Here is a 14,072-nt window from a genome sequence, read left to right as displayed (position 1 = left end):
GGAGCGAGATCGAAGGAGAGAGGATATAATAATAATGATTATAGGAATTGGTTTGTGTAATTCATTATTAAACATTTAATTCCAGCCGTCAATCCACCTTTGATTTTGAGTTTCTTTGTTTGGGTGGACCCACCATTCGCTATAATATGGCTTTTTTTTCACCATTGCACCTGCTGCTTGCCAAACGTAGCTCCACAAGTTTAACCATCAACTCGAACGTTTAAAATTAACTTAATTCTGTCATAAGTTATGATAAAAGAAATGTTTGATACTTTAAAGGTTTATATTCAAATATAAAAAATTACGAAAGCTTTTATTATGAAATAATTAAGAATTTTTAAAACATATATTACTTGTAAATATCTTAAATTAATAAAAAAATAATGTAATTCTGACATAAATATATTTAAAAATATGAAATAAATTTTTAAACATTATATATTTATTAAATGGATAATTTTTATCTAAAAATCAAATGAATTTGATATATAAAAGATATTTAATTTTAATAATGTATATATTAGAAAATATATAATTCAAGCGTGAGATGCAAATGCTACGATGTCAACGTAAAACTAATAATTTTCTTTTTATAAGGGGGTGTGACCATTTTAAGGTGTCATGACTTACTCATATTAGGTGTGAATCTACAAGATCCGTGATGCTAATTACAAATTATTTCAAACAGTTAAGTATTCATGTTCTATAGTCATATGTTCATATATTTACATTAATGTTAAGAGATCCGTGGATGGTGTGTGTTTTTTCTTTGAGGTATCAAAGTATAAGTTTTCTTCGATCGAAAATAATAAGAAAAATAGAATGACAGAGTGATATTAGACCTACAATACTTTCAGATCCTTTATTACATAAAGATTCGAGATACCATCCGATATCGAATGAAAATTATGGTAACTCAAATATCAAATTAAAACATCTTCTTAAACTATATTGATATTATAAAATTCTAGGTCACATAAGAAAAAAATTTCTAAATTTTAACATCCTTCAATTTTAAATTATAATATTTTCTCTGATTTTATTTATATTTAAATGATATATTTTTAATACATATTTATTGAATTTAAATAGTTCTTTAACCCATCTAATTGCATGTAAGATAAATTCATTTGATCTTATAGATATTAATTTAATAAGTACATTAATTTCGAGAATGATATCATCTGTTGACAAAAATAGCGAAATTGTTGTCGCGTGGGCGGCGTGGTGACGGCTTTGCCAGATAGACATGTGATCTGGATATACCTAAAAGGAAATTACATTTTGTTAAATAAATACTGGGTTTGGACGTTTTTTTCCTGGTTTTCTTCAGTCACGAGGATCGATGTGCATGCATGGATGTGATGATAAAGCAGAAGCATGTAAAATTTCGTGACCAGCTAGATGAAGGAATATTGCATCCACCATGAGTTTTCAAATATCTGTATTATGTAAATATATAATATTATTTTTAGGGAGAGCCATTAAGAAAATTGAATGGTCATTTAGTGGTACAAAATAAGCAAACTAGAGTTTCTCAGTATAATAAAATTACTAAATGAAAAAAATATATATTTATATAAAATTTTATAAATAACCAAATTAGCAATGCCAACCAACCTTCCTAATTACGATTCTGACCTCTTTGATAGAGTGCCGACACTAATATTAATGTAAAAATAATGGACCGACCAAGCCATTAGTTTGCATTTTCTCGAACATCAACCTCATAATTTCATCATCTGTATCGTATTATCTGAAATATTCCTTTTAAAAAAATAATAAGCTTCCGACTATTTTTCCTTTTATTTATTTTTCGTTGTCTCTGGTCTTTCCGGTGGCTTAATATTTATGGCTATGAATAAGCCACGTGTCATCATTACAATCATGAAATCATCAATTATAAAATTAAATTATCTCTTTTCTTTCTCTCTTGCATTGAAGGGTTGACACTTAACGGTGACACGTTGGCAGGGCGGTGCCGTCTTTTTTATTATGGGCTAACTACAAGTTTAGTACCTAAATTATATGTTTTATTTTGGTTTGGTACCTAAACTTTCATTTGTTTCATAACCATATCTAACATTTACTTTTTATTTCATTTTAGTATCTCATCATTAAAAATTTAATGAACTGCTTCATGTGGTATTTTTATGGGTAAATTATATTATTTGTCACTTAATTATCATCTCAATCATATTTTGATCACTAAAATTTATGGGTAAATTACATCATTCATAACTTAAATTTTTTAATTTAACTACTCAATTTTCAAATTACTTATGTTTTAATCACTCTAATTTATTTTATTAATAAATTTTGTGACATGACATTTTTTTATTATTTTATTAATATATAATTAAAATAAAATAATTAAATTTGAAAGTTTGGGTAATTAAATTAAGAGTAATTTGAAAATTAAGTAATTAAATTAAATTAAAAAAAATAAACTTCAGTGATCAAAAAGGACCGAGAAGATAATTGAGTGATGAATGATGTAATTTACCCATATAGAAGTGTCATGTAACACTTCCGCTTAGTTTTTAACGGCGAGGTACTAAAATGAAACAAAAAGTAAGTGTTAAGTATAATTTTAAAACAAATAAAAATTTAAATACTAAAACAAAACAAAATTTATAATTTTGACGTTAAACGTGTAGTTTATCCTTTTATTATTTGTAATCCAACATAATGTTAATAGTCTTATAAGTAGTGATATGTTACGTGATAAAATATTTATATAATACTATGATTAAAATAAATCAAATTAATTTTTCTAATAAATTATTATAGTATTTATTTGAATAAATTAAATATTAGGAATTTTATAAAAACATTTCAAATATATTTTTAATCGTTTTCAAACAAAGATGGTACATCATGATACTAAATTAATTAAGAATCTAATATTAATAAAGTTTTGGCATATTTTTTCTAAATTGAGTTAGATCTAATTGCTATTATGAATAACGCATATTTATGTCTATTAAGTTATATCATAACTATAATTTTTATTATTTTTTATTTATTTGAATAATTTAAAATGATTACAAGATAATATTTATTAATAATTGTTTTAATCATTAATTACACATAATTATTTGAACTCAAGACCTCAAAAAGGGAGTATTTTTATTGAAATCATTCAATGAATTCTTCTATCATTATGGATAAAACCTTTTTTTTAACAATTTATGAGATGGGTTGATTTATAGATCATACAAAAAATAATTTATTACACAAAGCAAAAGTGATTACATACACTATAATGATAATAACATGGTCATCAACATTTGAGAGCTTCATTTTACAGCTCTTAAAAGTTCCTTTCCCGAACCAGGACGCCAACTCCAACCTAGCCTTAACCAAAAAGCTAATCGCTCTTCCATCGTTGTCCTCCTCCTCCTCCTCCTCGTATTCTTCCTCAGCTTGCCCTTCTCTGATCGTCTCTAGTTTTGGAATACTGGAAGGCCTTGACGGGAAATCAATGAGGGATGGAGGGGCAGCCTCGATCCAAGGCTTAATCATGTACCTCAGCTCTCTAGCCATCAATGATCAATCCAAATATTAAAAAAAAAACCCCCCGAAAAATGGGAGTTTTGAAAGTCGAGATTCTCTCTTTTCTCTTCCTCCGATGGCAATCAACCGAGAAAGAGTGAGGGAGCTAGCTAAGGTTAGACAACAAGACTTACAATGGCAAATGCAGACTTTGGTTTTGCACAGATGATTTTGTTGAAAATGTGTGTTTATATACAGAAAAACATGTAGGAGATGATAACGAAACTATTTAGTGGTCGGCAAGGAGTTAACCCGCGTGGACGATGATAAAGTTAGTTGACAACCCAAGTTTTGACGGAAAAAAGGAAAGGAAGAAGATATTTATTTTTAATCGAACATATCTTTAAATTTGTTGGGCTAATTCTATTATTAGATGCAAAATTGTTCAACAAGATGCTCAAAATCTAATATAAGCAAACGAATATTTTTAATGTAGGTGTTAGGGGAATATAAATGGCACCTCCAACACAATCTGCGCCAGAGAAATATCAAACATGAGAATGATGTACAATAGGGTGAAAAGGTGCACCAAAACAGCAAGCCAAAAGGGAAATCGCACCAGGTGGCAGAATCAGGACTCTAAATAGGTAAAGACGACATCCCATCCCTTTCCTCTAAAAGTAAAATTTGTCTTGACATTTAAAGCATTGACAACACAGTTCTACATATTTAGATGCTACCTACAGAATGGGGAAGGGGAAAGGGAAAGACTATATAAACCGACACGTATTCAGCTAAAAGTCCATCAAAATATCCGAAAGAGATTCAGGTCCAAGCTAAAGATGATAAGCTTTATGAATGGCTGAGAACATAAGCACAAACACAAGGATATTCAGGAAAAAAGGAAGTTGTACTGAAAGACGAATTCAACCAGAGATCCTACTCCATCCCAAGGCTTTCACCTGCTTTCTGGTCATTGAACATCTACATACAAATACCACCATGCTCCTATCAAAGCAGGCAGCAGCATATTCAAGGCCGGCCCAATACATGTGCCATATGGGCCTTAGCCCAGGGCAACATAATATTGAGGGGCATCAGTTTATAAGCACATATATACAGTATATATATATTTGACTTAAAAATTTTAGCCCAAAATCTAGTGAAACGAGCTGCCAGCGCCGCACACTAGCTCCATCCTTGTCGTCATCACCAAATTTGTAAGCAGTAACCCAAATCATCAAAATTCAATATCTACCAAATCATCCCCAAAGTCAAAGAAGAAAAAACAACCTAAATTTTCGGGATTTAACTTCACCAAATAACGAAGAAAATCAATAAGAGGACAAGCAGATTCGGTGGAAAAAAATAAAAAATGGGAACCATTTCGAGCACATAAAGGGGAAGAAAGAGGATTTGAAAAAACCACTCAAGAAAAGAAAGATCATTAGCAAGAGAAATACAAGAAAAAGAAGTGAGCAAAGGCAACTATTCGATTAAAAATTCTCATCCTATTCGAAATACTTGTAACAGAGAGGGGAGGGTTTATTTTTTCTTTGAAAGGAAAACAATTGTAACAGTGAGAAGCGAAAGTCTTGTTTACCTGTTAATCGCTGGTTATTGGAGGATCGTTGGAGTCTTCATTGGAAAGACTTACGGTTTTCAAAGGGTAAGAGATAGAAAGAAGCTCGGTTTAGGTTCGGAAGTCTCGTTTGTTTGATCCAAAATGGTTTTGTTTATTTAAATATAGAAGTTTTGTCTTTTAATAATTCAAAGGGCGATATGAAATTTTGCATTCCCAACTGGCTTTGATTTTTTTAATATATATTTATTTTACTAAAATAAACCTGAGCTGGGTGGGTTGATAGTCAATAATCAAAGTGGATTGAAACTTAAAGAACCAATGAAGGGGTTCCACCGCTTCAACTTACTCATTTTTTGCATGTTTAGTCGGCACACTCATTTCTTTCATGTTTAGTCGGCAAACTTAGTATATTTAGTTTTTTTGGGTAAATTAAATTTTAGTCACTAAAGTCGAATGGTAAATTAGTTTATAGTCCCCAATTAGTTTGATGAAAAAAAAAACAGTGGCTAAATATTGAGTTTATGGGCTTGTTTGATTATTTGAATTTTGATTGTGTAGTGGCAAACTTAGTTTGATGAAAAAAACAGTGGCTAAATATTTTCGTTCAAGATATTTTTTAGAGTGAATCCTTCTGATTATTTTGATTTCATCATTAATTTTCCAGATCAATTGATTGTGAGAAAAACAAGTCAACAACATAAACTTCGGTCACTGGTCAGGTTGTATCTTTCCTTGCTAATATATTTGTTTTATTGTTTACTTGCTACTATATTTGTTTTATTGATTACTTTTAAATATGTTACCTCAAAAACAACCATCGGGTGCCCAAAATAGAAAACGAAAAAAACAAGAACAAGAAATGGCTAATTCTTTACATGGGTATTTAGATAGATTTATTCTTAGACCGGTTAAACCTTCTAATAATCCGATTGGAAATTCCAATGATTCACCTAATACTTCTAATAATCCTATTGGAAATTTCAATGATTCACCTAATACTTTTAATAATAATATTGGAAATTCCAATGATTCACCTAATGATTCGATTGATAATTCTAAAGATTGTGAGAATAATGAATTTGTTGATAAAGATAAATCAAGTGATTTTAATATTTTTGATCCTAGAGTGTGGGATGACTTAGATTCAAAAATGAAAGATTTACTTATAGAAAAAGGGCCTAATAGAGAAATTGAACCTAATAAAATTTTTCCAAAAGATGCACATGGTAAACATTTTTCTTGTGATTTTTTTATTCGTAAATTAAGAAATGGTGATTGTTGTGATAGAAAATGGTTAGTGTATTCAAAAGAACTTGATAAAGTTTTTTGCTTTTGTTGTAAGTTATTTAAAACCTCTCAGACTAAAAGTAATTTGGCAATTGAAGGAATAAATGATTGGAGACATCTAGGTGAAACATTAAAACAACATGAAAATAGTTATGATCATATGATTAATTTAAGAACTTGGACCGTAACACGAATTAGGTTAAATAAAAATGAAACATTTGATAAAGAGTTACAAGAAATGATAAAAAAAGATATTGAACATTGGAAAGAAGTGATGGTTAGAATTATTGCTGTTGTGAAATGTTTAGCAAAAAATAATTTGGCTTTTCGTGGCAAAAATGAAAAAAATTATGAAAATTCAAATGGTAATTTTTTAGGTATACTTGAAATGATTGTTGAGTTTGATCCTGTGATGAAAGAACATTTTCGATTAATTCAAGACAAAGAAACACATAATCATTATCTTAGTCATAAAATTCAAAATGAATTAATCGAAATGTTGGCATCGGATGTAAAAAGTGCAATTATTAAAAAAATTAAAGATGCAAAATATTTTTCTATAATTCTTGATTGCACTCCGGATGCAAGTCACAAAGAACAAATGACTTTAATTATAAGATGTGTAGATGTGGCAAGTGTTCCAATAAAAGTAGAAGAAGTTTTTTAGAGTTTTTAATTGTAGAAGAAACATCCGATCTAAAACTTTTTAATATTTTACAAGATGCTCTAAAATCATTTTGGTACATGTCAAACAATTTATAATATTTTTTCTAGTTCCACAAAAAGATGGAGTGTTTTACTTGAATTTGTAAATGAACTAACACTTAAATCATTATCTGCTACTCGTTGGAAAAGTCATATTGAAAGTGTTAAAGCAATAAAAACTCAATTCTCTCAAATAAGAGAAGCTTTAATAAGATTAGCCGAAATTAGTGATGATGGAAAAGTGTGTCGAGATGCTGAATCACTAGTAAATGGTGAACTTTCTAGTTTTGAATTTATTTTAAGTTTAGTTATATGGCATGAAATTTTGTTTAGAATTAATTTAGTTAGTAAGAAATTACAATCCAAATATATGCTTCTTGATGTTGCGGTTAAAAACTTAGAGGGATTAATTAATTACTTTGAAGAACATAGGGAAATTGGGTTTGACAATGCTATTAATGAAGCTAAAGAAATAGCATATAATATTGGGGTTGAACCTCAATTTCCTAAAAAATGTATTTCTTATAGAAAAAAAAACAATTTGATGAAATTCCAAATACTGAAAGAGAACAACAATCTTCTCAAGAAGCATTTCGAAAAGATTACTTTATTATTCTTGTAGATATGGCTCTTGTTCAATTGAAAAGTAGATTTGAACAAATGCAACATTTCGAGTCTATATTTGGTTTTTTGTTTGATGGTTTAAAATTAATTTTATTACTTGATGACGAACTAAAAAAATGTTGTTTAAATCTTGAGTCTAATTTGACAAATGGTGAAGAATTTGATATTGATGGAAAATATTTATTTATAGAGTTACAAATTTTGCAGAAAATGTTGCCGGATGAAGCAAACAAAGGTGAAAGTCCATGAACATCTATTCAAATAATGGAATTTGCAAGAACAATGGATATATTCCCTAATGTGTTGATAGCATATAAAATTTTGTTGACGATACCGGTTACGGTTGCTTCCGCGGAAAGAAGTTTTTCAAAATTGAAGCTCTTGAAATCCTATCTTCGAAGCACAATGACTCAAGATAGATTGAACGGATTAGAAATTCTAAGCATCGAAAGTCAATTTTTACAAAGTCTTGATTATTGTAAAATAATAGAGGTTTTTGCTTCAAAAAATGCACGAATACATCATTTTAGGTGATATTTGTAGCCTTTAGGTTTTGGTTTGTATTAGTATTGTTATTGTTTGACTATAATTTCTATTACATTTTTGTTTTAAAAAATTATGTTTTGTCTATTATATGGTACAAGTATAGGGGTATAAAATTATTATCTCGCCCAGGGCATTAAAACTCATTGGACCGGCCCTGAGCATATTGATTTATGTTCTCAACTTCTTATACGATTGAGTCTGCATTAACTACAGATCGAGCAACACTGTAACAGCAACAGTACCATTCTTCATAAAACAAGCAACGCACAATGAAAAAACAACCTCAAGCCATAATGAAATACACTTAAACTCTTAAGTTAATCATTCTTAAGAACAAACTTTTAACTAGTTACATGAAGGTTTAAGGCTGAAACACCTTATGCAAAGTGCTGCAATTATCATTCAAAAGCAACTGAACAAATATTAAACTGAGAAAGATATAACTAGAAATAAACGGGCCTTAATCTCAACTGAACAAAAATTTAAGAGAACTTTTTCCTAGACATGCATTTTACCATGTGCCATACATTTTACCATGTGCCATACATTATATGGATTGTGAAGGACAAATTGCCTAGGCTCAAAACAATAGGGACTCATTTAAGTATTTAATCTCAAAAAATGGAGGGGGCAAAAAATCTAATTTAACTTGAATTTAAACTGATAAGACCTAAAATGTCATTAGACCAAAATTTTTAACGTGCCTCTGTCTCTATCCACCATATATTCTGGATGCAACATGAATAAAGAAAACACCATTTTGAACACAAAATATAAAGAAGAAAGAATGACGAACATTGAAGCAAAGTTTTCACCAAACAAGTGAAACGAGAGCCAGACACATCAAGTGCTGATTGCTGAGCACAAAAGCATAAACAAATAGGATAGTCTCAAACTTTGGCTTCCTCCCCGATATAGGATTGTGGGAAAAATGATTTCTTACGTAAGATATCCACCATATTATTTTCTGAATTAGGGTTTCTTATTGGTCTGAAGACGTCGTGCACTCCTGGGTCTTCTTCATTTGCCTGAACATATCATGCAGTCGTAGGATCTTCTTCATTTGCCTAAAGACGCCATGCAATTGTAGAGTCTTCATATTTAGCTTGAAGACGCGTAGAACACCTGGCGTCATAAGATGATATTGTGCAATTCACCCTAGATGGAGAAATAATCCTCGGGTGGATTATATTGTGAATTTTTTCCCACATCATTTACTCAACCCTTTTGTCCTCAAACTTTTATAAAGAAACTGAGACATGAAGCTAAACCGAGAAAAAGTACGTAATTCTTGGGCATCATCATCACAACATACTTGTTCTGTATTCTACAATCAAACCCAACATACAGAATCCAATAAGTTAAGCATTCATCAAGAAACCAATCTCTTCTTAGATACAATATCCAAAAACAACCATTTAACGACATCTCAATATAAAAAAAGAAGCTAAAAATATGGCACATTGATAGCTAGAAGACTAATGTATTTGACTCTCTTCATCATTCGTCAACCGGTACTCAACAAATATGGGACAATTATCGTTCATTAGTCCAACAAAAATACTACCAAAACTATCATTTTCGACTCTTTACTAAGTTGAAGCACTATCAAAGCACGGATTTTCTGTTCTTTTCTTACTTACCAAGCACAATGTTAGCATTTTAAATAGACAACATAAGCAAAAGGAACAAAAAAAAAATAATAACATAAAGTATCCATAATACTTGATATTATCTAAATTAAACTTCAAAACAACCTCTGAATTAAATATTCGCAAGTTGTTCAAAATCTTAAAATATAACATTTAAAAAAGACGAACAAGAGGATAATCGTAAATCATAAAAATGAAAGAACGAACTTTCTCACTCCAAAGGAACATCAACATCTCCATCATGGATCTCCTCCTACAAATCCTTAGGGTGTGTTTGGTTCATAGAATGTAACATTACCACTGGCAATAGAATTATCGGAATGTAACATTACCTAACACATTACTGGGAATGTTGCATTGTTGTGTTTGGTTCGTTTAGCAGGAATGTAAGATTACAGTGTTTGGTTAAAAGAATACAAAATTATTAGAATGCATATTTTACCAAATTGTCCTTATTATATATCGTTTTTAACAAGTTGAATTGTAAATATTCAAATGAAAATATTTGTATAAAAGTTCATAGAAAATATATAATTTTACTATTTTTAATTTATATATTTTCTTTTAAAATTTAAATTAATAAAATTTATATAATTTTTTTACAAAATTTAAAAGATAAATAGGTTTAATGAAAGGTTTTATTTTAACACATGAACTTCATATAAAATTTTAATTATGGACTTTTTTTTGTAAATCTAAAATTCTAATTATGGATTTTTTGTAAATCTAAAATAGTGTAAGGATAAATTTGCAATTTAACATTCGTACAATTTTTTTATTCAACGACAGAAGAATGATATTTTTGAAGAAAAAAATCTGTTAATGGCATTTTAGTCCAAAACGCCAAAAATGTAACAATACCTAAGGGATTGGGGGAATTACATTCCTGGTAATATGCCCCAAAATGTCACTGTTGGGAATGGTTTATTACCGGGATTGATAATTTTTACAATCCAAATAAGGAATAACATTCCGAAAAAAATATTCCCCTGATAATCTCACATACCCCATCCAAACGCATCCTTAGGGTGTTTCCCATCAACCGTAGACCCAACGGAAACGCACGTTCCTAGAATCTCCTTCACTGTTCCTCTCAAATCCTTAGCATCGACCTCAGTCTCATTACCTTAGACTTTTTGACGACGTCATCCAGGCTAATATTCCTATTATGTTTGATGTTCTTGGTCTTCTTCCTATCCCTCTCCGACTCCTTCAAGGCCTTGATTATAAGAGCCGCCGACAATTTTGGACGGTGAGCTTGACAGTTACGCGGAAACCCTTTCAGTCCTTGCGATTTCTTTGGTGATGTCTTCACCAATCCTTTTGAGAAAGAGACCAAGTGGATCAATCTTTGGAGTGAGAGAACTTGCTACTCCAACCTCGTCACCGATGACGCGGACGAACACATCGACGACTTGGGTTGGGTCAAACTTAGGCGACATTGTTGGGCGTGTTCTTCGATGTAGAGGTTGGCTAGGGGTTTCAAATATGGAAGAGTGAAAGTTGGGATAATATAGCTAGGGTTTTTCAGTTGAATGACCAATTTAACCTTTATGCAAGTCCTGAACATTGAGAAATGACAACAAATTGGGCTGGTTTATAGTTGAGTTATTGATATTATTCTTGTTATAATATCTAGGATACATCAAATACCATCAAATTGTAGACATCGTATCGTTTATACCACTGAACTTTTAATTTTGTCAATTATATTATTGAACTTTGATTTTCATTTCAATTATACCATTGGGCTGTTAAATCATTAACAAACAAATTAAAACATCATTTTGGTGAGGTGTTTACGTCGAGTCGTCAGGCAGGTCATCGTGTCGTTAATGATTTAACGATTCATTGGTATAATTGAAACGGAAATCAAAGTTCAATACTATAATTGAAAAAATTGAAAGTTCAATGGTATAAACGATATAACGCCTAAAGTTCGGTGGTATTTGATGCAATGTAATTTACCCTAATATATAATATATGAGAATATTTAAATTTGAATATATTTGGCGACGCTTTTTTAACAAACGCCGGTAAATACTCGTACTTTAGTAGCATTTTATATGCCGTTAAATACAATACTTTAGTGGTGTTTTAAGCACAAACGCCGCCAAAGACTCGTACTTTAGTGGCGTTTTTATATAAACGCCACTAAATACTCTACTTTAATGTAGTTTTTATATATATACACCACATTTAACCAAATTTAGCAAACCCTAACCTTAAACTCAACTCTCACAAGCCTCATGCTTTTGAGAAATATCTCAAATCTCACCTCCCTTCTCTCTCAGCCGACTCCTCAACGGCCCAAGGCTTTTACTCTAACGCCACCGGCCACCACTTCTCGGTGGCCATACTCTGATCTCGACGGCTAAACAAACCAAAACTGACCTCAAATCAAATCTAAACATCACTTTTCTTTAACCCTCATCTCTTTAACCCACGGTTGCAACCTTCGAGAAAATAAAGCCGTCGTCATCGCCTACCGCATCTGGGTGGCTATCCCTACCTCCGAACGCCCAAAACCAGGTGAGATCTAACCTAATAAGATTTATTTTCCTTTAAAACACCGAGACCTAGTATAATATAACTTAAACCTACATGCAAGACTACGACCGACCTAAGATGACTTCACTATTCTCCAATTAAAGATAAACGACTTAAGAAAACTTTGATCTCTTTCTTTTATTTCAATTTCTTTTTTTCGAAAGTCTCTTTCCCCTATTTGTATGTTTGTTTGAATGAAAAGAAAAATGGCTTTAAAAATGTGAAAAACTATAAATGAAAACACAAGTTTTTCCTCTGTTTATTGATTCAAAAATAGGTGGGGTGGATATCTTATATATATATGTTATGTGAAGAGTGTAATATCCTCCATACCAGGTTAGTGACCAAATTGTAAAATTTTAAAATTCAGTGACCAAAGTAGATAGGTTGAACAGTTTAAGGACTTAATTGTAAATACTTATGTAGGATGATTTAGCAAAGAATGAAAAATTAAAAGGGAAAATGGGTCTTTTAGCAAGGGGAAATAATTAAATATTGTGTGGGTATTTTATAACCCGCGTAGGAAATATTTGGAGGAACAAAGATTTCCAGACCTTTCTTCCTCATTCTTCTTCTCCAAACGTAAAGCATTCTGAGCTAAGGTAAGAATTCCTCTAGTTGAATAATTCTTGTAAAATTTGATATGCTTTGGATTCTTGAAAGATTAGGAAACCTAAAGGAAGGTTTAAAGTAGTTTAACATCCAAAGAATAGCAAGTTATGGAGGATTGAAGATATGAAGCATTTAAGTGAAAATTTGAATAAGAATGTTTAAATTAATTTGGATGTTGAATTTGACTTGTCATATATGAGAATAAGAAGTTATAAGTGTTATAATTAAGTTTGAATAACATGGAAAATTTGGTAAGATTCTTAGCTTTAAGACTTTAGATGAGATATGGGAGATTATAAGTAGTTAAAATTATATAAGTTAGTTAATATGGTTTTTGTTGAGTTTAATAGTATGAAAGGAGCTGTATATGATGGAATTGAGTGAAGTGTTGGTAATTTTCGGGTGAAAACAGTCTGTTCTGGGCAGGGTGTATTGATACACTATGAATAGGTACCGATACACTAAGACTAAATTTGAAGGATATCTTTAGGATGTATCGATATATTGAGGAGTGTATCGATACCTATTTATCGATACACATATGCATGTATCAATACCTGTGAATTTCAAAGCTATTTTAGGTACCGATACACCCGTAATGTATTGATACCCCCTAAACGAAAAAGTGAATTATGGTCTATTAAATTCGTTTAAGTTATGAGCATTAAATTACCAAGGTGTAATCATCTGATATTTGGCTTAAAATTTATATTTATATAGATATTGAGCCTAAAGCAGTTCGAGAACATTTGGGAAGTAAGAATGATCGAGGGAAAAGCAAAGAGATCTAGGTGAGTGCATGTGCATAGCATGATTATAATAGTATATTACAACTTTAGACTTGTGATAAGTCTAAATTCAATACCTTAATACATGATTCATTCCATATTATGTTACATGATATGAATTCATACTATATGCATTATGTGACATGTTTTAAAGGAATATACATGAAAGGTTACATGAACTATGCGATAAAGGTAAGAAATTATATGTCTATGATATATACTATG

The 14,072-nt window shown here is 30.7% G+C and overlaps 1 pseudogene; it reads right to left on the bottom strand.

Moving 5' to 3' along the window:
- Positions 1-9,958: 9,958 nt before the first annotated feature.
- LOC120215166 lies at positions 9,959-11,339 on the bottom strand (annotated as a pseudogene).
- Positions 11,340-14,072: the final 2,733 nt, after the last annotated feature.

This window comes from Hibiscus syriacus, unplaced genomic scaffold (genome assembly GCF_006381635.1).
Source record: "Hibiscus syriacus cultivar Baekdansim isolate YM2019G1 unplaced genomic scaffold, ASM638163v2 tig00000764_pilon, whole genome shotgun sequence".
Classification (NCBI taxonomy): domain Eukaryota; kingdom Viridiplantae; phylum Streptophyta; class Magnoliopsida; order Malvales; family Malvaceae; genus Hibiscus; species Hibiscus syriacus.
This window is presented reverse-complemented; position numbering and strand designations above follow the sequence as displayed.